This window comes from Pyrus communis, chromosome 4 (genome assembly GCF_041283825.1).
Source record: "Pyrus communis isolate YQ-2024b chromosome 4, ASM4128382v1, whole genome shotgun sequence".
NCBI lineage: Eukaryota > Viridiplantae > Streptophyta > Magnoliopsida > Rosales > Rosaceae > Pyrus > Pyrus communis.
In genome coordinates this window covers 16,482,571-16,509,646 of record NC_142568.1, presented here as the reverse complement: position 1 = coordinate 16,509,646, position 27,076 = coordinate 16,482,571, and the positions used below count along the sequence as shown (strand labels likewise).

General features: G+C 32.2%; 2 pseudogenes across 2 annotated transcripts; both read right to left on the bottom strand.

The window, feature by feature from the left end:
• Nucleotides 1-1,475: 1,475 nt before the first annotated feature.
• On the bottom strand, nucleotides 1,476-3,341 carry LOC148697546 (uncharacterized; annotated as a pseudogene).
• Nucleotides 3,342-19,066: 15,725 nt separating this feature from the next.
• On the bottom strand, nucleotides 19,067-24,016 carry LOC137723364 (scarecrow-like protein 9 pseudogene; annotated as a pseudogene). 2 transcript variants are annotated; one of them, XR_015961698.1, is made up of 3 exons: nucleotides 23,867-24,016; nucleotides 21,031-23,545; nucleotides 19,067-19,906 (listed from the first exon to the last, which is right to left on the bottom strand). The product of XR_015961698.1 is annotated as a scarecrow-like protein 9 pseudogene, transcript variant X2 (transcript). The 2 variants fall into 2 exon arrangements; XR_015961697.1 differs by lacking the exon at nucleotides 19,067-19,906 and having other exon boundaries at nucleotides 20,921-23,545; nucleotides 23,867-24,003.
• Nucleotides 24,017-27,076: the final 3,060 nt, after the last annotated feature.

Below are 27,076 nucleotides of genomic sequence, written 5' to 3'. Positions count from 1 at the left end.
AGAGCTTATTGCTGCTTCAGATACCGTTAAACATGCAAAAAAGTCATCCGCTGCTTCCGGTTTGGATAGTAGGAAGGTGATGTCGGGTACTTCTTCAAGTCCTTGAATGTATATCGACGAGCCTCGTCCCAAAGTGCATGCTTCTCTGTCAAAGTGAAAAAGTCTACCAGAGTTAGATCTTCTTTCATGATCAATTTTTCGAACAGCGGATGATCTGCTAGAAGTCCTTTTTGAAAGACTACTCTAGCTATCGAGTCATTGCATCCCACTATCCTTGCCTTCTCTGCTTTGAACCTCTTCACATAGTCGCGAAGCGACTCCTTTAGGTTCTTCTTAACGTTGAACAAGTGATCGAACTTCTTATTGATCGAGCGATAGGATGAATATTCTTTGGTGAAACTCCAAATAAATTGTGGTGGCAAGGTGTAGGACCAATCTTACATCTCACCTTGTAGAGTAGTGGTGAACATCTTGTATATGAGATCGTCATTGTTTCGATAGAAGATCATTGCTCTTCGGTAGTGCTTTAGGTGTCTTTCCGGGTCTTCGTCTCCTTTGAATGATGTGAAATGTGGCATGCTAAACTTGCGTGAAGGCTCTGCCTGCTCGATCTCGTCCGTGAAGGGTGACCTGTTTATGTGGGTCATGACCTGTTGTAGTGCCTCATCAATAACTTCGTTGCGTTGGAAATCGTGTAATTGCTTGGTCAGGAACCTCTCTATTTATTCATGAAATTACCTTTGTTGGGGCAACGGAGCTCTCAGCTGCCCCCAGTCGTGACTTGCTAGTCTAGGCTACTTTTCCATGTGTTTGGCTCGTCTATGCTGCAGATGCGATGCATATGGTACGTTCGTAGCACGAGCAAGTTCTTCACAAGCTGCCAATTAAACTTGAGCCTGATTGAGTGACTGCTTCTTTCCGTCCGTCGTGCTGCCTACTCCAATATGAGGTCTTAGATTCTTAATCAATACCAATATCATATAAATTATTCATGAAACAAAATTCAATTCAATTAATCAATATCAATGGTCAATTAATCAATAATCAAGAATTCAATTTTTACTTTAAATAACAAGTTTATTCATCAATAATTATAAGATTTCATATTCATAATCAATAATTAATAACCATATTGATTAATTACTCTATGATTCTATATAAAATAAACAAAATTTCAAATTAAATAAGCAATTAGGGTTAAGGCTAATATAAATTTGGACATTAAAAACTTCATCTAAGAGGGGGGCCAAGAATGGCGGCTGGAGGCTGGCTACTTGTGGCTTGGATGGCTTAAAAGTTTGAAGTTGAAGCCTTAATGTTTGGTAGCAGGGAAATAAGGGGGCCAATGGCAGTGGCAAATCCATGATTTCTCGAAGGGAGGGGCGAACTTAAAAGAATGAAAGGTTAAAGAAAAATAACAACAACTAAATCTTTTTATATAGTAATGTCTTCCATAATTAATCAATACAAACAAATTACAATTGTTGCCGGCGATGTTTCATGTCATGAAAACGTTGCATAATAGGCTCATTATCAATAAAAGAAAATACATTTCTCTCAATGTAAACAACCATGCTATCACTCAACCATTAATCTCCCATTTTGTTACGCAATGGTGTTTTCACAATCTTCATAGCAGAAAAAGCTCTCTCCACCAAAGCAGTTGCAATAGGTAACACCAAAGCCAATGTAAGAAACTTATACACTAACATATAGCTTTCACACCTCCCGGTCTTCACTAACTCTTTTGCAAGATCACTAATTCCTCTCAATGATGAAAACTCACTATGCATCTTCATATCATGAATGTAATTGTCAAGTTGAATTGGAAGATTCATGAGGTCCATACGATCAAAATCTTGAGGATAAAGTTGGGCTAAACGAACAATTTTTGCTTTGTCAAAAGATGCAAACTTATTCATCGGACTCAAACATGCCATACAAAGAAGCAACTTGGTGTTTACCTTATTGAAACGATCATTCAACTCCTTTAGTTGTATATCAAGGATTTGAAAATAGAGGTCCACACGATAGTAATGGAAGTTTGTGATTCTTGGAGCTTTACGCCTTGATTTTCAAGGTACGAAATGCAAATCCTCCATGTTAGGAACGATAATATCATGCTCCTCACAAAACTTTTCTACATCAGGAAACAAGTCCCCAAAGTCATCATATCTCAAGGATTGTAGTCTTTGCTTGCATACTGCCACTAACGCCATCGCATTCAGAATATCTTGATCTTTCTTTTGCAATGCTTTTGATAACTCATTTATAATTCCCAATATAAGTCTCATCAAGAAAAGGTGAAACGCAAAATCAAAAGTTTGTATGTCTTTGAATAACCTAGTTGCTTCACCGAGATTATCTTGGTTGCGATCACTTTTAATCCATTTAACCACCTCCACCTCAGCTTCAAACATAACAATAATACTAACTATAGTACCATAATGTGAGTTCCACCGTGTATCACATGAACGCATGAGACTGCTTTCTTGATTTAACCCTTTACCCGTTTCAAGATTACCAAAATCAAGAGCTTTCTGAATTTGTTCTTGTTGCTTCTCTCTAAATGCATCACGACGCTTACACGATGATCCAATAAGATTCACCAAACTACTAGCATTGATGAAGAAATTGGCAACATCCTCATTTTCCTTTGCCACGAATACAAGAGCTAGTTGGAGGTGGTGTGCAAAACAATGAATATAAATTGCTTGAGGGTATTTGTTCAAAATCTTTGTTTTAAGACCATTTAACTCACATTTCATATTACTAGCTCCGTCATAGCCTTGTCCTCATAACTTGGACATACTCAAATCTGTTGTGGCAAACAATCTCTCAATGGCCTCTTCAAGTGTGCTACTAGTTGTAGATGAGACATGTTGAACACCCAAAAACTTTTCAATTGCTTCTCCTTTTTTGTTCACATAACGCAATATCATTGCCATTTGCTCTTTAGTTGAAGAATCACGTGCTCCATCAACGAAAAGAGAAAAAAAATGCACCTTTCATATCTTTAGTAATTCATCTACAGTTTCAATGGCACAAGCACGGACACAATCTTTTTGAATATTAGAAAAAGTATACTTAAGATTCTTGGGAGCATTCACAAACACAACCTTCATAACTTGTTCATTATGCTTGGAAAGAAATTGCATAAGCTCCAAATAATTACCTCTACTGCTTGATTTCAACGATTCATTGTGGCCACGAAAAGGCAAACCTTGTCCCAACAACCATCTTGTGCACTCAAGTGAAGCACTTAATAAAGTACGATAATTAATGCGAGCTTCATCGGTTTGCTTAATCACAAATGTTTCAATGTGTTGTTTTTGTGTCATCGAATCTCTAGCTTGTTGTACAGCTTTGTTATGAAGACTTCCAACACCTCCCTCATGGACTTGAAGATTTTCGGGTCCTTTCTTCCAATTTGTAAACCCTATCTCAGTGAAGACATCACTTCCAGTGCTACCCATTTGATCAAAATCACATTTGAAGGGAGTTGCTACGAATATAGCGATCATATGGAAGCACAGTCGCTAGCTAACTAGCAATTTAACTGAAATAAAGTCGCTAATTTCATACCAATCCCCCTCTTTTCAATTTTTTTATTTTTTTTATTTCTCTTACCATAACTACAAACTATCATATTCATGTTCTTGAAAATATATTTTCCCATGCTAAATCTATTATAATTAATATTTAAACAATTGAAATGAATGATTTAAAACCTAAATTTAAAGATATTCTCATATTTTCAACTTTAAAAATCAATAAAAAATAGTTTTAGGAAAAAAAATTCAATGGAAAAAGAAAAAGAAAAAAAGGAGGGGTAAAAATGTTACGATCGGTACTTTTATTCCTATTGCCCTTGAAGGAAGTTGCTAGTAAAATAGCGATCATATGGAAGCATAGTCGCTACCAAACTAGCAATATTACAACAACAAAGTCGCTATTTTCATACCGATCCCCCTCTTTTCAATTTTTTTACTTCTCTTACCATAACTACAAACTATCATATTTATGTTCTTCAAAATATATTTTCCCATGCTAAATCTATTATAATTAATATTTAAACAATTGAAATTAATGATTTAAAACCTAAATTTAAAGATATTCGCATAATTTCAACTTTAAAAATCAATAAAAAATAGTTTTAGGAAAATAAATTCAATGGAAAGAAAAAGAAAAAAAGGAGGGGTAAAAAAGTTACGATCGGTACTTTTATTCCTATTGTCCTTGAAGAGAGTTGCTAGTAAGTTAGCAATCGTATAGAAGTACAGTCGCTGGAACTAGCAATTTAACTGAATTCAAGTCGCTAATTTCATACCGATCCCCCTCTTTTCAATTTTTTTATTTATTTTTTTTCTCTTACCATAACTACAAACTATCATATTCATGTTCTTGAAAATATATTTTCCCATGCTAAATCTATTATAATTAATATTTAAACAATTGAAATTAATGATTTAAAACCTAAATTTAAAGATATTCTCATATTTTCAACTTTAAAAATCAATAAAAAATAGTTTTAGGAAAAGAAATTCAATGGAAAAAGAAAAAAAGGAGGGGTAAAAATGTTACGATCGGTACTTTTATTCTTACTGTCCTGAAAGGGAGTTGCTAGTACGATAGCGATTTTATGGAAGAACAGTCGCTACCTAACTAGCAATCCAACTCGGAAAACGTCGCTATTTATATACCGATCCCCTTCTTTTCAATTTTTTTATTTTTTTTATTTCTCTTACCATAACTACAAACTATTATATTCATGTTCTTCAAAATATATTTTCCCATGCTAAATCTATTATAATTAATATTTAAACAATTGAAATTAATGATTTAACACCTAAATTTAAAGATATTCTCATATTTTCAACTTTAAAAATCAATAAAAAATAGTTTTAGGAAAAGAAATTCAATGGAAAAAGAAAAAGAAAAAAAGGAGGGGTAAAAATGTTACGATCGGTACTTTTATTCCTATTGTCCTTGAAGGGAGTTGCTAGCAAGCTAGCAATCGTATAGAAGTACAGTCGATGGCTAACTAGCAATTTAGCTGAATTCAAGAAGCTATTTACATACCGATCCCCCTCTTTTAAATTTTTTTATTTTTTTATTTCTCTTACCATAACTACAAACTATCATATTCATGTTCTTCAAAATATATTTTCCCATGCTAAATCTATTATAATTAATATTTAATCAATTGAAATTAATGATTTAACACCTAAATTTAAAGATATTCTCATATTTTCAACTTTAAAAATCAATAAAAAATAGTTTTAGGAAAAGAAATTCAATGGAAAAAGAAAAAGAAAAAAAGGAGGGGTAAAAATGTTACGATCGGTACTTTTATTCCTATTGTCCTTGAAGGGAGTTGCTAGTAAGCTAGCAATCGTATAGAAGTACAGTCGATGGCTAACTAGCAATTTAGCTGAATTCAAGTCGCTATTTACATACCGATCCCCCTCTTTTAAATTTTTTTATTTTTTTATTTCTCTTACCATAACTACAAACTATCATATTCATGTTCTTCAAAATATATTTTCCCATGCTAAATCTATTATAATTAATATTTAATCAATTGAAATTAATGATTTAACACCTAAATTTAAAGATATTCTCATATTTTCAACTTTAAAAATCAATAAAAAATAGTTTTAGGAAAAGAAATTCAATGGAAAAAGAAAAAGAAAAAAAGGAGGGGTAAAAATGTTACGATCGGTACTTTTATTCCTATTGTCCTTGAAGAGAGTTGCTAGTAAGTTAGCAATCGTATAGAAGTACAGTCGCTGGCTAACTAGCAATTTAACTGAATTCAAGTCGCTAATTTCATACCGATCCCCCTCTTTTCAATTTATTTATTTATTTTTTTTCTCTTACCATAACTACAAACTATCATATTCATGTTCTTCAAAATATATTTTCCCATGCTAAATCTATTATAATTAATATTTAAACAATTGAAATTAATGATTTAAAACCTAAATTTAAAGATATTCTCATATTTTCAACTTTAAAAATCAATAAAAAATAGTTTTAGGAAAAGAAATTCAATGGAAAAAGAAAAAGAAAAAAAGGAGGGGTAAAAATGTTACGATCGGTACTTTTATTCTTACTGTCCTGAAAGGGAGTTGCTAGTACGATAGCGATTTTGTGGAAGAAAAGTCGCTACATAACTAGCAATCCAACTCGGAAAAAGTCGCTATTTATATACCGATCCCCTTCTTTTCAATTTTTTTATTTTTTTTATTTCTCTTACCATAACTACAAACTATTATATTCATGTTCTTCAAAATATATTTTCCCATGCTAAATCTATTATAATTAATATTTAAACAATTGAAATTAATGATTTAACACCTAAATTTAAAGATATTCTCATATTTTCAACTTTAAAAATCAATAAAAAATAGTTTTAGGAAAAGAAATTCAATGGAAAAAGAAAAAGAAAAAAAGGAGGGGTAAAAATGTTACGATCGGTAATTTTATTCTTACTGTCCTGAAAGGGAGTTGCTAGTACGATAGCTATTATATGGACGAACAGTCGCTACCAAACTAGCAATATTACAACAACTAAGTCGCTATTTTCATACCAATCCATCTCTTTTCAATTTTTTTATTTTTTTTATTTCTCTTACCATAACTACAAACTATCATATTCATGTTCTTCAAAATATATTTTCCCACGCTAAAACTATTATAATTAATATTTAAACAATTGAAATTAATGATTTAAAACAAAAATTTAAAGATATTCTCATATTTTCAACTTTAAAAATCAATAAAAAATAGTTTTAGGAAAAGAAATTCAATGGAAAAAGAAAAAGAAAAAAAGGAGGGGTAAAAATGTTACGATCGGTAATTTTATTCTTACTGTCCTGAAAGGGAGTTGCTAGTACGATAGCGATTATATGGAAGAACAGTCACTACCTAACTAGCAATCCAACTCGGAAAAAGTCGCTATTAATATACCGATCCCCTTCTTTTCAATTTTTTTATTTTTTTTACTTCTCTTATCATAACTACAAACTATTATATTCATGTTCTTCAAAATATATTTTCCCATGCTAAATCTATTATAATTAATATTTAAACAATTGAAATTAATGATTTAACACCTAAATTTAAAGATATTCTCATATTTTAAACTTTAAAAATCAATAAAAAATACTTTTAGGAAAAGAAATTCAATGGAAAAAGAAAAAGAAAAAAAGGAGGGGTAAAAATGTTACGATCGGTACTTTTATTCCTATTGTCTTTGAAGGGAGTTGCTAGTAAGATAGCGATCATATGGAAGCACAGTCGCTACCAAACTAGCAATATTACAACAACTAAGTCGCTATTTTCATACCGATCCATCTCTTTTCAATTTTTTTATTTTTTTTATTTCTCTTACCATAACTACAAACTATCATATTCATGTTCTTCAAAATATATTTTCCCACGCTAAAACTATTATAATTAATATTTAAACAATTGAAATTAATGATTTAAAACAAAAATTTAAAGATATTCTCATATTTTCAACTTTAAAAATCAATAAAAAATAGTTTTAGGAAAAGAAATTCAATGGAAAAAGAAAAAGAAAAAAAGGAGGGGTAAAAATGTTACGATCGGTACTTTTATTCCTATTGTCCTTGAAGGGAGTTGCTAGTAAGATAGCGATCATATGGAAACACAGTCGCTACCAAACTAGCAATATTACAACAACTAAGTCGCTATTTTCATACCGATCCATCTCTTTTCAATTTTTTTATTTTTTTTATTTCTCTTACCATAACTACAAACTATCATATTCATGTTCTTCAAAATATATTTTCCCACGCTAAAACTATTATAATTAATATTTAAACAATTGAAATTAATGATTTAAAACAAAAATTTAAAGATATTCTCATATTTTCAAATTTAAAAATCAATAAAAAATAGTTTTAGGAAAAGAAATTCAATGGAAAAAGAAAAAGAAAAAAAGGAGGGGTAAAAATGTTACGATCGGTACTTTTATTCTTACTGTCCTGAAAGGGAGTTGCTAGTACGATAGCGATTATATGGAAGAACCGTCGCTACCTAACTAGCAATCTAACTCGGGAAAAGTCGCTATTTATATACCGATCCCCTTCTTTTAAATTTTTTTATTTTTTTTATTTCTCTTACCATAACTACAAACTATTATATTCATGTTCTTCAAAATATATTTTCCCATGCTAAATCTATTATAATTAATATTTAAACAATTGAAATTAATGATTTAACACCTAAATTTAAAGATATTCTCATATTTTAAACTTTAAAAATCAATAAAAAATACTTTTAGGAAAAGAAATTCAATGGAAAAAGAAAAAGAAAAAAAGGAGGGGTAAAAATGTTACGATCGGTACTTTTATTCCTATTGTCTTTGAAGGGAGTTGCTAGTAAGATAGCGATCATATGGAAACACAGTCGCTACCAAACTAGCAATATTACAACAACTAAGTCGCTATTTTCATACCGATCCATCTCTTTTCAATTTTTTTATTTTTTTTATTTCTCTTACCATAACTACAAACTATCATATTCATGTTCTTCAAAATATATTTTCCCACGCTAAAACTATTATAATTAATATTTAAACAATTGAAATTAATGATTTAAAACAAAAATTTAAAGATATTCTCATATTTTCAACTTTAAAAATCAATAAAAAATAGTTTTAGGAAAAGAAATTCAATGGAAAAAGAAAAAGAAAAAAAGGAGGGGTAAAAATGTTACGATCGGTAATTTTATTCTTACTGTCCTGAAAGGGAGTTGCTAGTACGATAGCTATTATATGGACGAACAGTCGCTACCAAACTAGCAATATTACAACAACTAAGTCGCTATTTTCATACCGATCCATCTCTTTTCAATTTTTTTATTTTTTTTATTTCTCTTACCATAACTACAAACTATCATATTCATGTTCTTCAAAATATATTTTCCCACGCTAAAACTATTATAATTAATATTTAAACAATTGAAATTAATGATTTAAAACAAAAATTTAAAGATATTCTCATATTTTCAACTTTAAAAATCAATAAAAAATAGTTTTAGGAAAAGAAATTCAATGGAAAAAGAAAAAGAAAAAAAGGAGGGGTAAAAATGTTACGATCGGTAATTTTATTCTTACTGTCCTGAAAGGGAGTTGCTAGTACGATAGCGATTATATGGAAGAACAGTCACTACCTAACTAGCAATCCAACTCGGAAAAAGTCGCTATTAATATACCGATCCCCTTCTTTTCAATTTTTTTATTTTTTTTACTTCTCTTATCATAACTACAAACTATTATATTCATGTTCTTCAAAATATATTTTCCCATGCTAAATCTATTATAATTAATATTTAAACAATTGAAATTAATGATTTAACACCTAAATTTAAAGATATTCTCATATTTTAAACTTTAAAAATCAATAAAAAATACTTTTAGGAAAAGAAATTCAATGGAAAAAGAAAAAGAAAAAAAGGAGGGGTAAAAATGTTACGATCGGTACTTTTATTCCTATTGTCTTTGAAGGGAGTTGCTAGTAAGATAGCGATCATATGGAAGCACAGTCGCTACCAAACTAGCAATATTACAACAACTAAGTCGCTATTTTCATACCGATCCATCTCTTTTCAATTTTTTTATTTTTTTTATTTCTCTTACCATAACTACAAACTATCATATTCATGTTCTTCAAAATATATTTTCCCACGCTAAAACTATTATAATTAATATTTAAACAATTGAAATTAATGATTTAAAACAAAAATTTAAAGATATTCTCATATTTTCAACTTTAAAAATCAATAAAAAATAGTTTTAGGAAAAGAAATTCAATGGAAAAAGAAAAAGAAAAAAAGGAGGGGTAAAAATGTTACGATCGGTACTTTTATTCCTATTGTCCTTGAAGGGAGTTGCTAGTAAGATAGCGATCATATGGAAACACAGTCGCTACCAAACTAGCAATATTACAACAACTAAGTCGCTATTTTCATACCGATCCATCTCTTTTCAATTTTTTTATTTTTTTTATTTCTCTTACCATAACTACAAACTATCATATTCATGTTCTTCAAAATATATTTTCCCACGCTAAAACTATTATAATTAATATTTAAACAATTGAAATTAATGATTTAAAACAAAAATTTAAAGATATTCTCATATTTTCAAATTTAAAAATCAATAAAAAATAGTTTTAGGAAAAGAAATTCAATGGAAAAAGAAAAAGAAAAAAAGGAGGGGTAAAAATGTTACGATCGGTACTTTTATTCTTACTGTCCTGAAAGGGAGTTGCTAGTACGATAGCGATTATATGGAAGAACCGTCGCTACCTAACTAGCAATCTAACTCTGGAAAAGTCGCTATTTATATACCGATCCCCTTCTTTTAAATTTTTTTATTTTTTTTATTTCTCTTACCATAACTACAAACTATTATATTCATGTTCTTCAAAATATATTTTCCCATGCTAAATCTATTATAATTAATATTTAAACAATTGAAATTAATGATTTAACACCTAAATTTAAAGATATTCTCATATTTTAAACTTTAAAAATCAATAAAAAATACTTTTAGGAAAAGAAATTCAATGGAAAAAGAAAAAGAAAAAAAGGAGGGGTAAAAATGTTACGATCGGTACTTTTATTCCTATTGTCTTTGAAGGGAGTTGCTAGTAAGATAGCGATCATATGGAAACACAGTCGCTACCAAACTAGCAATATTACAACAACTAAGTCGCTATTTTCATACTGATCCATCTCTTTTCAATTTTTTTATTTTTTTTATTTCTCTTACCATAACTACAAACTATCATATTCATGTTCTTCAAAATATATTTTCCCACGCTAAAACTATTATAATTAATATTTAAACAATTGAAATTAATGATTTAAAACAAAAATTTAAAGATATTCTCATATTTTCAACTTTAAAAATCAATAAAAAATAGTTTTAGGAAAAGAAATTCAATGGAAAAAGAAAAAGAAAAAAAGGAGGGGTAAAAATGTTACGATCGGTACTTTTATTCTTACTGTCCTGAAAGGGAGTTGCTAGTACGATAGCGATTATGTGGAAGAACAGTCGCTACCTAACTAGCAATCTAACTCGGAAAAAGTCGCTATTTATATACCGATCCCCTTCTTTTAAATTTTTTTATTTTTTTTATTTCTCTTACCATAACTACAAACTATCATATTCATGTTCTTCAAAATATATTTTCCCATGCTAAATCTATTATAATTAATATTTAAACAATTGAAATTAATGATTTAACACCTAAATTTAAAGATATTCTCATATTTTAAACTTTAAAAATCAATAAAAAATACTTTTAGGAAAAGAAATTCAATGGAAAAAGAAAAAGAAAAAAAGGAGGGGTAAAAATGTTACGATCGGTACTTTTATTCCTATTGTCTTTGAAGGGAGTTGCTAGTAAGATAGCGATCATATGGAAGCACAGTCGCTACCAAACTAGCAATATTACAACAACTAAGTCGCTATTTTCATACCGATCCATCTCTTTTCAATTTTTTTATTTTTTTTATTTCTCTTACCATAACTACAAACTATCATATTCATGTTCTTCAAAATATATTTTCCCACGCTAAAACTATTATAATTAATATTTAAACAATTGAAATTAATGATTTAAAACAAAAATTTAAAGATATTCTCATATTTTCAACTTTAAAAATCAATAAAAAATAGTTTTAGGAAAAGAAATTCAATGGAAAAAGAAAAAGAAAAAAAGGAGGGGTAAAAATGTTACGATCGGTACTTTTATTCCTATTGTCCTTGAAGGGAGTTGCTAGTAAGATAGCGATCATATGGAAACACAGTCGCTACCAAACTAGCAATATTACAACAACTGAGTCGCTATTTTCATACCGATCCATCTCTTTTCAATTTTTTTATTTTTTTTATTTCTCTTACCATAACTACAAACTATCATATTCATGTTCTTCAAAATATATTTTCCCACGCTAAAACTATTATAATTAATATTTAAACAATTGAAATTAATGATTTAAAACAAAAATTTAAAGATATTCTCATATTTTCAAATTTAAAAATCAATAAAAAATAGTTTTAGGAAAAGAAATTCAATGGAAAAAGAAAAAGAAAAAAAGGAGGGGTAAAAATGTTACGATCGGTACTTTTATTCTTACTGTCCTGAAAGGGAGTTGCTAGTACGATAGCGATTATATGGAAGAACCGTCGCTACCTAACTAGCAATCTAACTCGGGAAAAGTCGCTATTTATATACCGATCCCCTTCTTTTAAATTTTTTTATTTTTTTTATTTCTCTTACCATAACTACAAACTATTATATTCATGTTCTTCAAAATATATTTTCCCATGCTAAATCTATTATAATTAATATTTAAACAATTGAAATTAATGATTTAACACCTAAATTTAAAGATATTCTCATATTTTAAACTTTAAAAATCAATAAAAAATACTTTTAGGAAAAGAAATTCAATGGAAAAAGAAAAAGAAAAAAAGGAGGGGTAAAAATGTTACGATCGGTACTTTTATTCCTATTGTCTTTGAAGGGAGTTGCTAGTAAGATAGCGATCATATGGAAACACAGTCGCTACCAAACTAGCAATATTACAACAACTAAGTCGCTATTTTCATACCGATCCATCTCTTTTCAATTTTTTTATTTTTTTTATTTCTCTTACCATAACTACAAACTATCATATTCATGTTCTTCAAAATATATTTTCCCACGCTAAAACTATTATAATTAATATTTAAACAATTGAAATTAATGATTTAAAACAAAAATTTAAAGATATTCTCATATTTTCAACTTTAAAAATCAATAAAAAATAGTTTTAGGAAAACAAATTCAATGGAAAAAGAAAAAGAAAAAAAGGAGGGGTAAAAATGTTACGATCGGTACTTTTATTCTTACTGTCCTGAAAGGGAGTTGCTAGTACGATAGCGATTATATGGAAGAACAGTCGCTACCTAACTAGCAATCTAACTCGGAAAAAGTCGCTATTTATATACCGATCCCCTTCTTTTAAATTTTTTTATTTTTTTTATTTCTCTTACCATAACTACAAACTATCATATTCATGTTCTTCAAAATATATTTTCCCATGCTAAATCTATTATAATTAATATTTAAACAATTGAAATTAATGATTTAACACCTAAATTTAAAGATATTCTCATATTTTCAACTTTAAAAATCAATAAAAAATAGTTTTAGGAAAAGAAATTCAATGGAAAAAGAAAAAGAAAAAAAGGAGGGGTAAAAATGTTACGATCGGTAATTTTATTCTTACTGTCCTGAAAGGGAGTTGCTAGTACGATAGCGATTATATGGACGAACAGTCGCTACCAAACTAGCAATATTACAACAACTAAGTCGCTATTTTCATACCGATCCATCTCTTTTCAATTTTTTTATTTTTTTTATTTCTCTTACCATAACTACAAACTATCATATTCATGTTCTTCAAAATATATTTTCCCACGCTAAAACTATTATAATTAATATTTAAACAATTGAAATTAATGATTTAAAACAAAAATTTAAAGATATTCTCATATTTTCAACTTTAAAAATCAATAAAAAATAGTTTTAGGAAAAGAAATTCAATGGAAAAAGAAAAAGAAAAAAAGGAGGGGTAAAAATGTTACGATCGGTAATTTTATTCTTACTGTCCTGAAAGGGAGTTGCTAGTTCGATAGCGATTATATGCAAGAACAGTCGCTACCTAACTAGCAATCCATGTCGGAAAAAGTCGCTATTAATATACCGATCCCCTTCTTTTCAATTTTTTTATTTTTTTTATTTCTCTTACCATAACTACAAACTATTATATTCATGTTCTTCAAAATATATTTTCCCATGCTAAATCTATTATAATTAATATTTAAACAATTGAAATTAATGATTTAACACCTAAATTTAAAGATATTCTCATATTTTAAACTTTAAAAATCAATAAAAAATACTTTTAGGAAAAGAAATTCAATGGAAAAAGAAAAAGAAAAAAAGGAGGGGTAAAAATGTTACGATCGGTACTTTTATTCTTACTGTCCTGAAAGGGAGTTGCTAGTACGATAGCGATTATATGGAAGAACAGTCGCTACCTAACTAGCAATCTAACTCGGAAAAAGTCGCTATTTATATACCGATCCCCTTCTTTTAAATTTTTTTATTTTTTTTATTTCTCTTACCATAACTACAAACTATTATATTCATGTTCTTCAAAATATATTTTCCCATGCTAAATCTATTATAATTAATATTTAAACAATTGAAATTAATGAGTTAACACCTAAATTTAAAGATATTCTCATATTTTAAACTTTAAAAATCAATAAAAAATACTTTTAGGAAAAGAAATTCAATGGAAAAAGAAAAAGAAAAAAGGAGGGGTAAAAATGTTACGATCGGTACTTTTATTCCTATTGTCCTTGAAGGGAGTTGCTAGTAAGCTAGCAATCGTATAGAAGTACAGTCGATGGCTAACTAGCAATTTAGCTGAATTCAAGTCGCTATTTACATACCGATCCCCCTCTTTTCAATTTTTTTATTTTTTTTATTTCTCTTACCATAACTACAAACTATCATATTCATGTTCTTCAAAATATATTTTCCCATGCTAAAACTATTATAATTAATATTTAAACAATTGAAATTAATGATTTAACACCTAAGTTTAAAGATATTCTCATATTTTAAACTTTAAAAATCAATAAAAAATACTTTTAGGAAAAGAAATTCAATGGAAAAAGAAAAAGAAAAAAAGGAGGGGTAAAAATGTTACGATCGGTAATTTTATTCCTATTGTCCTTGAATGGAGTTGCTAGTAAAATAGCGATCATATGGAAGCACAGTCGCTACCAAACTAGCAATATTACAACAACAAAGTCGCTATTTTCATACTGATCCCCCTCTTTTCAATTTTTATATTTTTTTTATTTCTCTTACCATAACTACAAACTATCATATTCATGTTCTTCAAAATATATTTTCCCACGCTAAAACTATTATAATTAATATTTAAACAATTGAAATTAATGATTTAAAACAAAAATTTAAAGATATTCTCATATTTTCAACTTTAAAAATCAATAAAAAATAGTTTTAGGAAAAGAAATTCAATGGAAAAAGAAAAAGAAAAAAAGGAGGGGTAAAAATGTTACGATCGGTACTTTTATTCTTACTGTCCTTGAAGGGAGTTGCTAGTAAGCTAGCAATCGTATAGAAGTACAGTCGCTGGCTAACTAGCAATTTAACTGAATTCAAGTCGCTAATTTCATACCTATCCCCCTCTTTTCAATTCTTTTATTTATTTTTTTTCTCTTACCATAACTTCAAACTATCATATTCATGTTCTTCAAAATATATTTTCCCATGCTAAATCTATTATAATTAATATTTAAACAATTGAAATTAATGATTTAAAACATAAATTTAAAGATATTCTCATATTTTCAACTTTAAAAATCAATAAAAAATAGTTTTAGGAAAAAAAATTGAATGGAAAAAGAAAAAGAAAAAAAGGAGGGGTAAAAATGTTACGATCGGTACTTTTATTCCTATTGTCCTTGAAGGGAGTTGCTAGTAAGCTAGCAATCGTATAGAAGTACAGTCGCTGGCTAACTAGCAATTTAACTGAATTCAACTTGCTAATTTCATACCGATCCCCCTGTTTTCAATTCTTTTATTTATTTTTTTTCTCTTACCATAACTTCAAACTATCATATTCATGTTCTTCAAAATATATTTTCCCATGCTAAATCTATTATAATTAATATTTAAACAATTGAAATTAATGATTTAAAACATAAATTTAAAGATATTCTCATATTTTCAACTTTAAAAATCAAGAAAAAATAGTTTTAGGAAAAAAAATTCAATGCAAAAGAAATTGAATGGAAAAAGAAAAAGAAAAAAAGGAGGGGTGAAAATGTTACGATCGGTACTTTTATTCCTGTTATCCTTGAAGGGAGTTGCTAGTAAGCTAGCAATCGTGTCGAAGAACAGTCGCTGGCTAACTAGCAATATAATTTTATTCAAGTCGCTAATTTCATACCGATCCCCCTCTTTTCAATTTTTATTTTTTATTTTTTTTTCTCTTACCAAAACTACAAACTATCATATTCTTGTTCTTCAAAATATATTTTTCCATGCTAAAACTATCATAATTAATATTTAAACAATTGAAATTAATGATTTAAAACCTAAATTTAAAGATATTCTCATATTTTCAACTTTAAAAATCAATAAAAAATAGTTTTAGGAAAAGAAATTGAATGGAAAAAGAAAAAGAAAAAAAGGAGGGGTAAAAATGTTACGATCGGTACTTTTATTCCTATTGTCCTTGAAGGGAGTTGCTAGTAAGCTAGCAATCGTATAGAAGTACAGTCGATGGCTAACTAGCAATTTAGCTGAATTCAAGTCGCTATTTACATACCGATCCCCCTCTTTTCAATTTTTTTATTTTTTTTATTTCTCTTACCATAACTACAAACTATCATATTCATGTTCTTCAAAATATATTTTCCCATGCTAAAACTATTATAATTAATATTTAAACAATTGAAATTAATGATTTAACACCTAAGTTTAAAGATATTCTCATATTTTAAACTTTAAAAATCAATAAAAATTACTTTTAGGAAAAGAAATTCAATGGAAAAAGAAAAAGAAAAAAAGGAGGGGTAAAAATGTTACGATCGGTACTTTTATTCCTATTGTCCTTGAAGGGAGTTGCTAGTAAGCTAGCAATCGTATAGAAGTACAGTCGCTGGCTAACTAGCAATTTAACTGAATTCAACTCGCTAATTTCATACCGATCCCCCTCTTTTCAATTCTTTTATTTATTTTTTTTCTCTTACCATAACTTCAAACTATCATATTCATGTTCTTCAAAATATATTTTCCCATGCTAAATCTATTATAATTAATATTTAAACAATTGAAATTAATGATTTAAAACATAAATTTAAAGATATTCTCATATTTTCAACTTTAAAAATTAATAAAAAATAGTTTTAGGAAAAAAAATTCAATGCAAAAGAAATTGAATGGAAAAAGAAAAAGAAAAAAAGGAGGGGTGAAAATGTTACGATCGGTACTTTTATTCCTGTTGTCCTTGAAGGGAGTTGCTAGTAAGCTAGCAATCGTGTAGAAGAACAGTCGCTGGCTAACTAGCAATTTAATTTTTTTCAAGTCGTCGGTCCTTCAAACCCGGAAATTGTAGACAAGAGTGAGCAGAGAAGAGCTTTGATTGCTAATCCACGCGGAAAGGCTGTTCCTCCCGGTCACACAATGGAATAGCAGTCAAACTACGTAATTTGGTATCGTATATAATATAAACCATCAAATCCAGTTATTGCTGCCTGCCGCGAGAGGGAAAATCACTTTGATCTCTTGTTTCGGAGAAATAAGTGGCTCGCGAGGAATGGAAAGAAACATATTAGATTTGAACCAGGCTCGGTTCTCTTACCAACTCCATAAGGGGAAGTAGCGGCCCACTGACAACAAAGGGAATTTAGTAGGCTATAGTATAGCTATGGGCCGCTAATTTCATACCGATCCCCCTCTTTTCAAATTTTTTTTTTATTTTTTTTCGCTTACCAAAACTACAAACTATCATATTCATGTTCTTCAAAATATATTTTTCCATGCTAAAACTATTATAATTAATATTTAAACAATTGAAATTAATGATTTAAAACCTAAATTTAAAGATATTCTCATATTTTCAACTTTGAAAATCAATAAAAAATAGTTTTAGGAAAAGAAATTCAATGGAAAAAGAAAAAGAAAAAAATGAGGGGTAAAAATGTTACGATCGGTACTTTTATTCCTATTGTCCTTGAAGGGAGTTGCTAGTAAGCTAGCAATCGTATAGAAGTACAGTCGATGGCTAACTAGCAATTTAGCTGAATTCAAGTCGCTATTTACATACCGATCCCCCTCTTGTAAATTTTTTTATTTTTTTTATTTCTCTTACCATAACTACAAACTATCATATTCATGTTCTTCAAAATATATTTTCCCATGCTAAATCTATTATAATTAATATTTAAACAATTGAAATTAATGATTTAACACCTAAGTTTAAAGATATTCTCATATTTTCAACTTTAAAAATCAATAAAAAATAGTTTTAGGAAAAGAAATTGAATGGAAAAAGAAAAAGAAAAAAAGGAAGGGTAAAAATGTTACGATCGGTACTTTTATTCCTATTGTCCTTGAAGGGAGTTGCTAGTAAGCTAGCAATCGTATAGAAGTACAGTCGATGGCTAATTAGCAATTTTGCTGAATTCAAGTCGCTATTTACATACCGATCCCCCTCTTTTCAATTTTTTTATTTATTTTTTTTCTCTTACCATAACTACAAACTATCATATTCATGTTCTTTAAAATATATTTTCGCATGCTAAATCTTTTATAATTAATATTTAAACAATAGATATTCTCATATTTTCAACTTTAAAAATCAATAAAAAATAGTTTTAGGAAAAAAAATTCAATGGAAAAGAAATTCAATGGAAAAAGAAAAAGAAAAAAAGGAGGGGTAAAAATGTTACGATCGGTACTTTCATTCCTATTGTCCTTGAAGGGAGTTGCTAGTAAGCTAGCAATCGTATAGAAGTACAGTCGCTGGCTAACTAGCAATTTAATTGAATTCAACTCGCTAATTTCATACCGATCCCCCTCTTTTCAATTCTTTTATTTATTTTTTTTCTCTTACCATAACTTCAAACTATCATATTCATGTTCTTCAAAATATATTTTCCCATGCTAAATCTATTATAATTAATATTTAAACAATTGAAATTAATGATTTAAAACATAAATTCAAAGATATCCTCATATTTTCAACTTTAAAAGCTTGGTTTTTTGGTGGTGGTATAATGATGACCTAGGAAGCCTAGGTAGGCTAGGCTTTTCTTGTTTTTTGCATGGTGATGGAAATATGAATTTCTGCTGACGGTTTTTTAATGAGATCAGAAGCCTCGGTGGGCTAGATTTCTGATGTAGTGTGGTAAAACCTAGATAGGTTGTTGCTTATCTAACTGACGAGTTTATCAATTTGAAGGATATGCTTCAGTTCCACAAATTAGGATTGCAGTGGGACTCTACAAAATTATCTGGCCGCGCCACACAACATTTGCCTATAAATACAAGACTCGGTGCAACGGAAGAGAGGACCGCCAATTCAACACACAACTGCCTTGCGCAAAACCTCTCAAACATCTTGAGATTTTTTTTTCTTTTTCCTGCTGACACATCTTCAGTTTGGATAAACAGCACTGTGAAGGGAATCGGCGAACACCTTCAGTTTGGATAAATAGCACTGTTGCCGTAGAATCAGCCGACCGAGAAGCACCTTCAGTTTGGATAAACAGTACTGCGTTGAGGCCGACTAGTTACCTATCCAAGTCTCGGTCGAGAAGGGTTTCCGAATCCTTATTGGCAGAGGTCATCTTATTAACCTTTTCAGCGAAGTAAGGTGTTACGAGTTACGACATTCGGCGCATTAAATGTCGAGTGGTTTTATGATTGGATACTTCTAAGTGAGTTTCAGAGTTCGGCATTCTGAGGGCCAAACTACATTTACCATCAAGACACACATTACCTTTGAATACTTATGTCCATATAGTTTGGTGTCGATTCGACGTGCTTATACTCTCACAAATATAATCATCGTGACCGAATCTGACGCTGACGATTCGTGAACTTCACAGAACTAGCAGCCTTGTCTTCGGGCTCGAGAATCCAAAAGCCGAGATTGTTCCTTCCTCGGCCGCAGTCGCAAGATCAAGAAGTTAGCAACGCGCTTAACGCAACATCAACAAATTTTACTCGTCAGCCAAGCTCGGCCGACGAGTTGGCACACCCTGCATCAACAGAATGATGTAATTAGCTCATTAGTTATTCGGCCTGCGCATCGCGTAGGCTTTGTAAATTTTAGGATCAACAGTGATATAAGAAATGATTTCCAACACCAATTTTCTCATTCATATCCTTATTTATCTATCTTTTGAGAAAGATTCGTGATGTGCAAAAAGATTAAAGGGCGTCCGACAATCATTTCCGTGATATAGTCTGCCAACCAAATTCTATATGCAGGATAACTCCAGACGTCTCAGAAAATATTATGATCTGTCAGGAAAGTGGATAATAATATTATTGTCTTAGAAACCATTCAAGCTAAATAAACAAGGGAAATGCCAACTACACTAGTATTCATCACATCAAATACTATATGTTAAGAACGCTGCTATTAGCACTTCAAAATAGTCATTGACATTCCTCTCTGATTTAAAATACAAGGGAGGAAGGCGTGCAGAATGAGAGTTCCGCCTTTTGAAGCAAGGACAGAGGTACTAAGGCCTCGTTTGGCAGCTTGGACTGTACTGACTATTTCTGTCGGATAGGATAAATAGCCACCGGATAGTACTGACTAAATTAGTCGGGTGTTTGGTGCAGTATCGGACTAGTGACCGTATTATTTATACTGTGTTTAGTATTACACTAGATAGGAGGAATCAAACTTAAAAAAAAAAAAAAATTTAAAAGTGAAATCATTTTTTTGTTCCCAGATCTCTCTGCACCCCCCAAACACCCTCCCTCTCTCTCCCTTCTTCTTCCCCGACTACAGAAGAATCCCAAATAATTGTTCCCTAGCTCTCTCCGCCACACCCCACAAACTCCCTCCCTTTCTCTCCCATATTCTTCTTCCCCGACTAAATAATCCGGGCGTTTTGGTTGATTTTATTAAGCGGGTGTATACCGTATTATCCTATCCGACCGGTTAAATTAATCCGGCGCTTATTTAGTACGAGTGAACGCCAAACACCCGAGTCCGTATAACTAATCCTATCCGATCCTTTATCCGATCTAGCGACTAATGAGCACAAGTAAAGAGTTTCTTTCAATAAAATACAGCTGGGATAAAACTGCACAGTTAACTGTTCTTGTTATATTTGAATAAGATTGTGAACAAGTGACAAACTCGTACCTTGCTGGATGGTTCTATTGGATTATCAGACACCATAGTAAGAGAATATCACCCGATCCAAATCTACGGAAGAGAAGTATCCGTGTTAATGCTGAAGAACTAGGAAGCAGATTACAAGCACTTTCTTAGGCAGGTTTCCAAGCAGAAAGGGCAAAGGCGGTTCGTCCCTTCCATCCCTGCAACAGCCACCGGCTATCTTCATCGATGACAAAGTCCTTGTGGTAAAGAGAGCTTACTTTCTTAGTTGCCGCCTTCACAAGCTCTCGGTCAAAAGGTATTTGCACAAACCCAGCCCTCAAGTTACGAACGTGCCATTGCTTGTATGTTTCTGGCCTTTCCACTCTCTCCCAGCCTTCGCAAGCTATAACATTTAAAGCCTCCCTGCCAAAGATCTCTTTCTCAATTAACATCCTTTCCTGATCCTCACGGGGTACAACAGTTTCAAGCATATCAAACAGTGAAGAAAAATGAAATAACGCCTCTCGGAACCTGGTAACGAAGAAGGGGGCATTGTACGCTCCATTAACAACTCCATGGATGAAAATGTCTGGATTGATTCTCCTTATCAAATCAAGAACCCTGCTTCTTACACTGTCCATTGACACACTTTCATCGAGCAAGTTCTTACCCCGATATAAAAAGTTCACAACAAGAACTTCATCCTTGTCGATCTTGAGTTCCTCAAGTGTAATGGTTTCCCATTTCTTTGCAATAGCATTGTACTCGAACGGCACATTGAACTTCTCAGCATAAGCTGCCAAACGTCGTCCTGTTTCCTCAACTCGCTCAGCTGGCCGAAATCCCGGTTGAGGAAATTCAATTCCAGTAATCCGAACCTTTGGGGGTCCACCTTCCCTCCACGAGATCCGTTGAATAAGGGTGGGCCATTGGAAACCATAAAGGATACCAAAATCAATGACATGGAGCCTTGTCGACTTTTCAGCTAAATTCATTATTGTGACGTTCGAGACAAAATTAGACATCTTCTTAAATGGAGATGCAGCAAGGTAGAGATGGTATGCTTTCAAGATATCAGCAGCCGATGTCCTTTTGCTAACAAGACCTTTATAAATCTTGCTACCAGTACCAGCCAAGCGTGCTTCAAGGCCATTGGCAAAGCAATGAGCGAGTCTCTGAGTCCCATCTCCAAAAGGTGAGGAATGCTGTCTGACCTTCTTTAGCAGTTCATTGGCGGTCCTATGATCATCAGCTGCAACCGCCTGTGCACAACTAATTAGGAGAGTTCTCAAGTCCACCACCTCCTTTTTAACACTTTGTTTCTTACCACGACCTTTTCCTCCATTGGATCCTTCGGATTGCCCGTTCTGTATCACACTTTTGCTCATTCCATTTTGCAAGGCCTCACGAAGAGATTCCAAACGCTCCTGACCCTCCCCTGTGCTGCAAAGCAATACAACATCAAACATCTCTGACCGCAAAGGAGATTCAGACGAAAAAGCCGCTTGCTTGCTACTCCTTTTTTCCTCCACATCTTCGTCCTCCCTATATAGATTCTTCTTTCCCCTTGACCCACCAGGAGAATATTCTCCTTCATCCGTTCTCTCCACTTTGACATAAGACGCCGCTGCCCCAACCTTTGGCGTGTGAACTGACATCCCATTTGCATCCAGTTCAACAACCAAATTAGTCTCTCCAGGAAGAAATCTACTAGCCTCCTCAACCCCCTTATTGAATTGCCAAACAGATTGGCTCTCGGTATTCCAATCTGGGGTATAAATACTACTATTAGAAGAATCCACCAGCCCATACCCGTTAAATGATTGAGAAATTCTATCTGACGGAAGACCTTGTAACTGAGACGAATATCCATCTGGACTTTGAATCGAGGTAGTATCACCAAAATAACCACCACTGTTGCAACTACTAGTGATATAATTACTCCAAGTTCCAGAGGAACTTTCAGCCGGGCTCTCACCATATTGACTGGCGTAACGACGGAATAACTCTGGGGAGGGGGGATATTTCTTTCCAAGGACCTCATAGAATGACTTCTCGGCAGCTTGAAGTTCCAACGACTCTTTAAGCATGCAAGTCTTGTCCTCCATATCTTCTTCCATAAGCATCTGGTTAATGTACTTCAACACCACATCCGAAAAGTCACAATCTTCGGCAGAATCATCCTCAGGGCTCACACTTGAGTACGAAGATACACTATTCGCGGCAAGACCGGGTTGAGGGCAACTAAAATTTCTATAACTATTGTCTAAGAAGGTATTACTATCGAATCGGGATCCGGCTACTACGGTTGGATGTGAAAGAATGGGCAAAGGTTGGTTACCCCGTTGAACTCCATTGAAAGAATCAGAGGAACCCCTACGACGAGGATCCATTATTATCAACTTTGTAATCTCTCTCTCTCTACAGTTTCTCTCTCTAGAATCCCAACTAAGAGAGCGAGAGACCAAATCCAAACAAAAAGCAGCAGAATTTCATTATCAAATTAGTTACCTTCTTCAAACAAAAAAATGATAAATCAAACCCTCTGCAAGTAAGTCTGCACACATGGAAACCTTAAACCCTCAGAAATTCACAAACTAAAGCATAAAAAATATAAAAAAAATAAAAAAATAAAAAATAAAAAACAAACAAACAAACAAACAGAAACCTTAAATTTGACAGATAAAAAGCACTGAAAAATGCATATGAGATGAAAAGGACCAAACTTTTCAATTAAAAAAAAGCATTTTAATGAATTAATTCAATATTAAGTCATCTACGAACAGAAATCACTTCAAAAACCCAGGAATGCTGTAAAAAAAAACGCTAAATGGGTTATAATTATATATAGAACAACAACAACATGGCAAAAGCTCACCTTTGAGTTCCAGCTCTGAAGCTCACTGAGAGATAATATTACAGGAGGGAGGGAGGGAGGGAGGGAGGGAGGGAGGGAGGGGGGAACGAGCAGAGATTTGGGTTTTAGAATTTTAAGGTTGTCCTACTATGTGGGTTACGGAGGAACAGCAACCGTTGATTTGGAGTCCGTTAAAATTTCAGCGGGTATCATCGGCTGTCCATTTCATGAGATGGAGCGGTGTTATCTTGTCTTCCTATGTATCATGGTCTTGCGGACTTCAACTACGTTGCCTTGACTATTCTTCTACCCAAAAAAAAAAAAAAAAAATACTACGTTGCTTATTCCTAATTGCCACGTGTGGATCTTTAAACGGAGAGTTGTCCCACATGGGGCTCGTTTTTCTTTCCACTTTTGGAGAACAGTCCTAGGTCATCTGAACCCACTTTCATGAGACTAATTTGTATAAAATAGAATTGGTCGCGTTACGGTCTAATAATGTGTTGTTGTATCAAAAACTAATGACAATGTGTTATTGAATTAAGCTCAACCATGGAGGAAACCCACCTATTTAAATTCCTGTCTTTGTAAGGCCTAGAACCGGGTCATCCATGCGCTCACATAAAATTAAGAGGACCTCTTGTATTAGGGTAGGTGAAAGCGATCTGATGAAATTCCCTCAGCCACAGATTCAGAATTAAAAAATAGAATTAACTTGGCTCCTCAATGGATAAGGAGAAGTCTCTCCTCAAGTCATTGAAATGTATATAGACAAATCATTGAATACGGTAAAAGTACTACGAATTGTATATCTATTTGCTGTAGTTCATTGACTAAACAATCTTATCTGATTTTTTTTTTTTTAAATGATCTTTGTAGAATGATTTATATATAAGAGATTTCGACCATAAGCACGAAATTTTGAAAACAAATAACAAAGCATCTTGAGTAAAGAACTCTTCCTCACTTTTAAGGAGCCAGCTGTTCTCTTAATAAATAGAGTGGGCTAACTATACTAAGTGACAACAAAACTTTACTTTTAGAATCTTGACTATAAGGGTGTCATCATCATTATAACTTTTTATCCCTTGCACATGGCTCTTTGCCGGAAAAGAATTATGTGTGTAAGTTTGATTCTCACAAATTTCTTTTTCTATTAACAACTAATAATTTGTTGTAAAATCTATGGTGTGTGCAATGGAATAAAAGAAATAAGACACAAAATTTACGAGATTTCTCTATAGTTAGTGTGACTGGAGTACGTCCTCGGGGCAGCAGAGGTGCTTCCATTATAATTTAGAATAATAAAAGTACAAAATAACTCTCTCTATTATTCTCTCTACTCTTCCTCTCTTTTCTCTCTTCCTCTTCTTCTCTTTTCTCTCTTCCATTTCCGTTCTCTCTTCCACTTCCGTGCGCCTCCTTGCTTCTATACCCTCATTCGTTTTATAAGCAAAGATAACACTGTTCACTTTACAAATTTTCCACAAATGAATAGTGAAAATATTGTGCATAAATAGTTACAAACTATTCATGTGGGCCATCCACATATTATTCACAACACTCTCCCTTGGATGGCCACATGTCTTCGATTAACTCGTTAAAATCTTGATCTGTTTTGGATACTCCCCCTGATGAGTATCTCCCCCTGATTTCAAATCATCTAGGCTGATTTCAACTCTTAGCGAGAAGAGTTGCCGAAAAAAAGTGTTTTACTTGTTGTTAACTTTTCACACGCTTGTTCTTGAACTGGGTTGGAGGGCCTTCTGCTAGACTTCCTCCAAAGGTCTGAATTTAATACTTTTATTTGGAGCTGCATTTGATTCAAGGGTGGTGGATACTTGATCTTGAATCAGACTTGTGATTTCTTCAAGGGTCGTCTAGGCTTGATCTTGAATGAAATTGGACCATGAGGAGCTTCATGTGATAAGTGATCTTAGGCTTTGTCGGGGATGAACTGGCACGTGTTTTGTTGTGCTTGTCTCCACATGTTTCAATGTATCATTTTCACTTGCCTTATTTGTTCCCCTTGCAGAAGTGGTATTTTCCCTATGCAGGTTTGACATCTTGTAGTATTTGTCCTCTGATGCAGGAGTGGAATGCAAACCTTGTAGGTGACTCATCCATGCGTGGCAGCTTCAGTGTAAAAAGTCAACAACAGGCCAATTATTATGCGGTGTTGATGACTTGAGACCCAGCTCCATCAACAGTTGAAGATGAGTACTCGAGAGCAATTCTAGGTAAGCAATCAGGAAAGGTTCTAAGCAATTGGTTCCTTATCGAAAGTTTTAGTGGAGGTTCCGACATATTGCTTTCTTTATCCTTATCTTTGCAGGTAAAATCAAGGACAAAGTAAAGGACAGGGAAATTGCATGATATAAGATATTCTTGCTCTCGTCCCTGATGATATGAGATAATCTTGCTCTAGTGTGACTAGTTTAAAGAGGTATTCTCGGAGAATAAGAAAATTGGGTATTTCAAGATGCTTTGTTAAATATGCATTCTCGGAGATGAGGAAGAGTTAAGTATTCTTGCAAGTCTGCCTTGTTATGGAGAACAAAGGTCGACATATATATAGATTTTTCAATATCAAGTAGTGGTGTTGTGCCTTTACTCTTGTCAGCAAATGTGGTGTAATTAGAACAGTAAAATTTACGCGTTTTCAACTTTGTCAGAGATCCTTGACAAAGTTGCACACGATATCCGAAAAAGCTGAGATTGCATTTAAAAAATGCCAACAAACTTTATTAAGGAAAATCTGGCTTTTGAAATTCGGAGAGCGATGCATATTCGATCTCTGAACAAGTGGCTCTATTGCCTCTTCTTTTATAGAGACATCAATTGTGTTCAAGAGTATGCTCAGAAAGTTGTTGCCTGTAGAAATTTTCCCTTCTTGCATTTCTGAGATTTTATTTAACCTCATTTTTCCTTCATCATTTCTGAAAATGGCTTGCCCATCTAACATTGACTTAGATTTGAGTCTTAAGAGTGATACAGACAAGCAGCGTTAAGATAATATATGGCGTTCATCCTTCTTATCTTCTAATGGTCCTCTTACGATTGGGGACTATGTGATGAACAATAACATACCGCTACTGTGGTAGCTAGGAATCTTCTCACTCCAAAGGATAACATAATCCTTTCAAAACAGTCTGATGAGTCGATCTTTCAAGACTGCTTGGCTCTTAGTGTTCAATGTGCGGGCTCTGTGTCCAATATAGGCCAACGCCT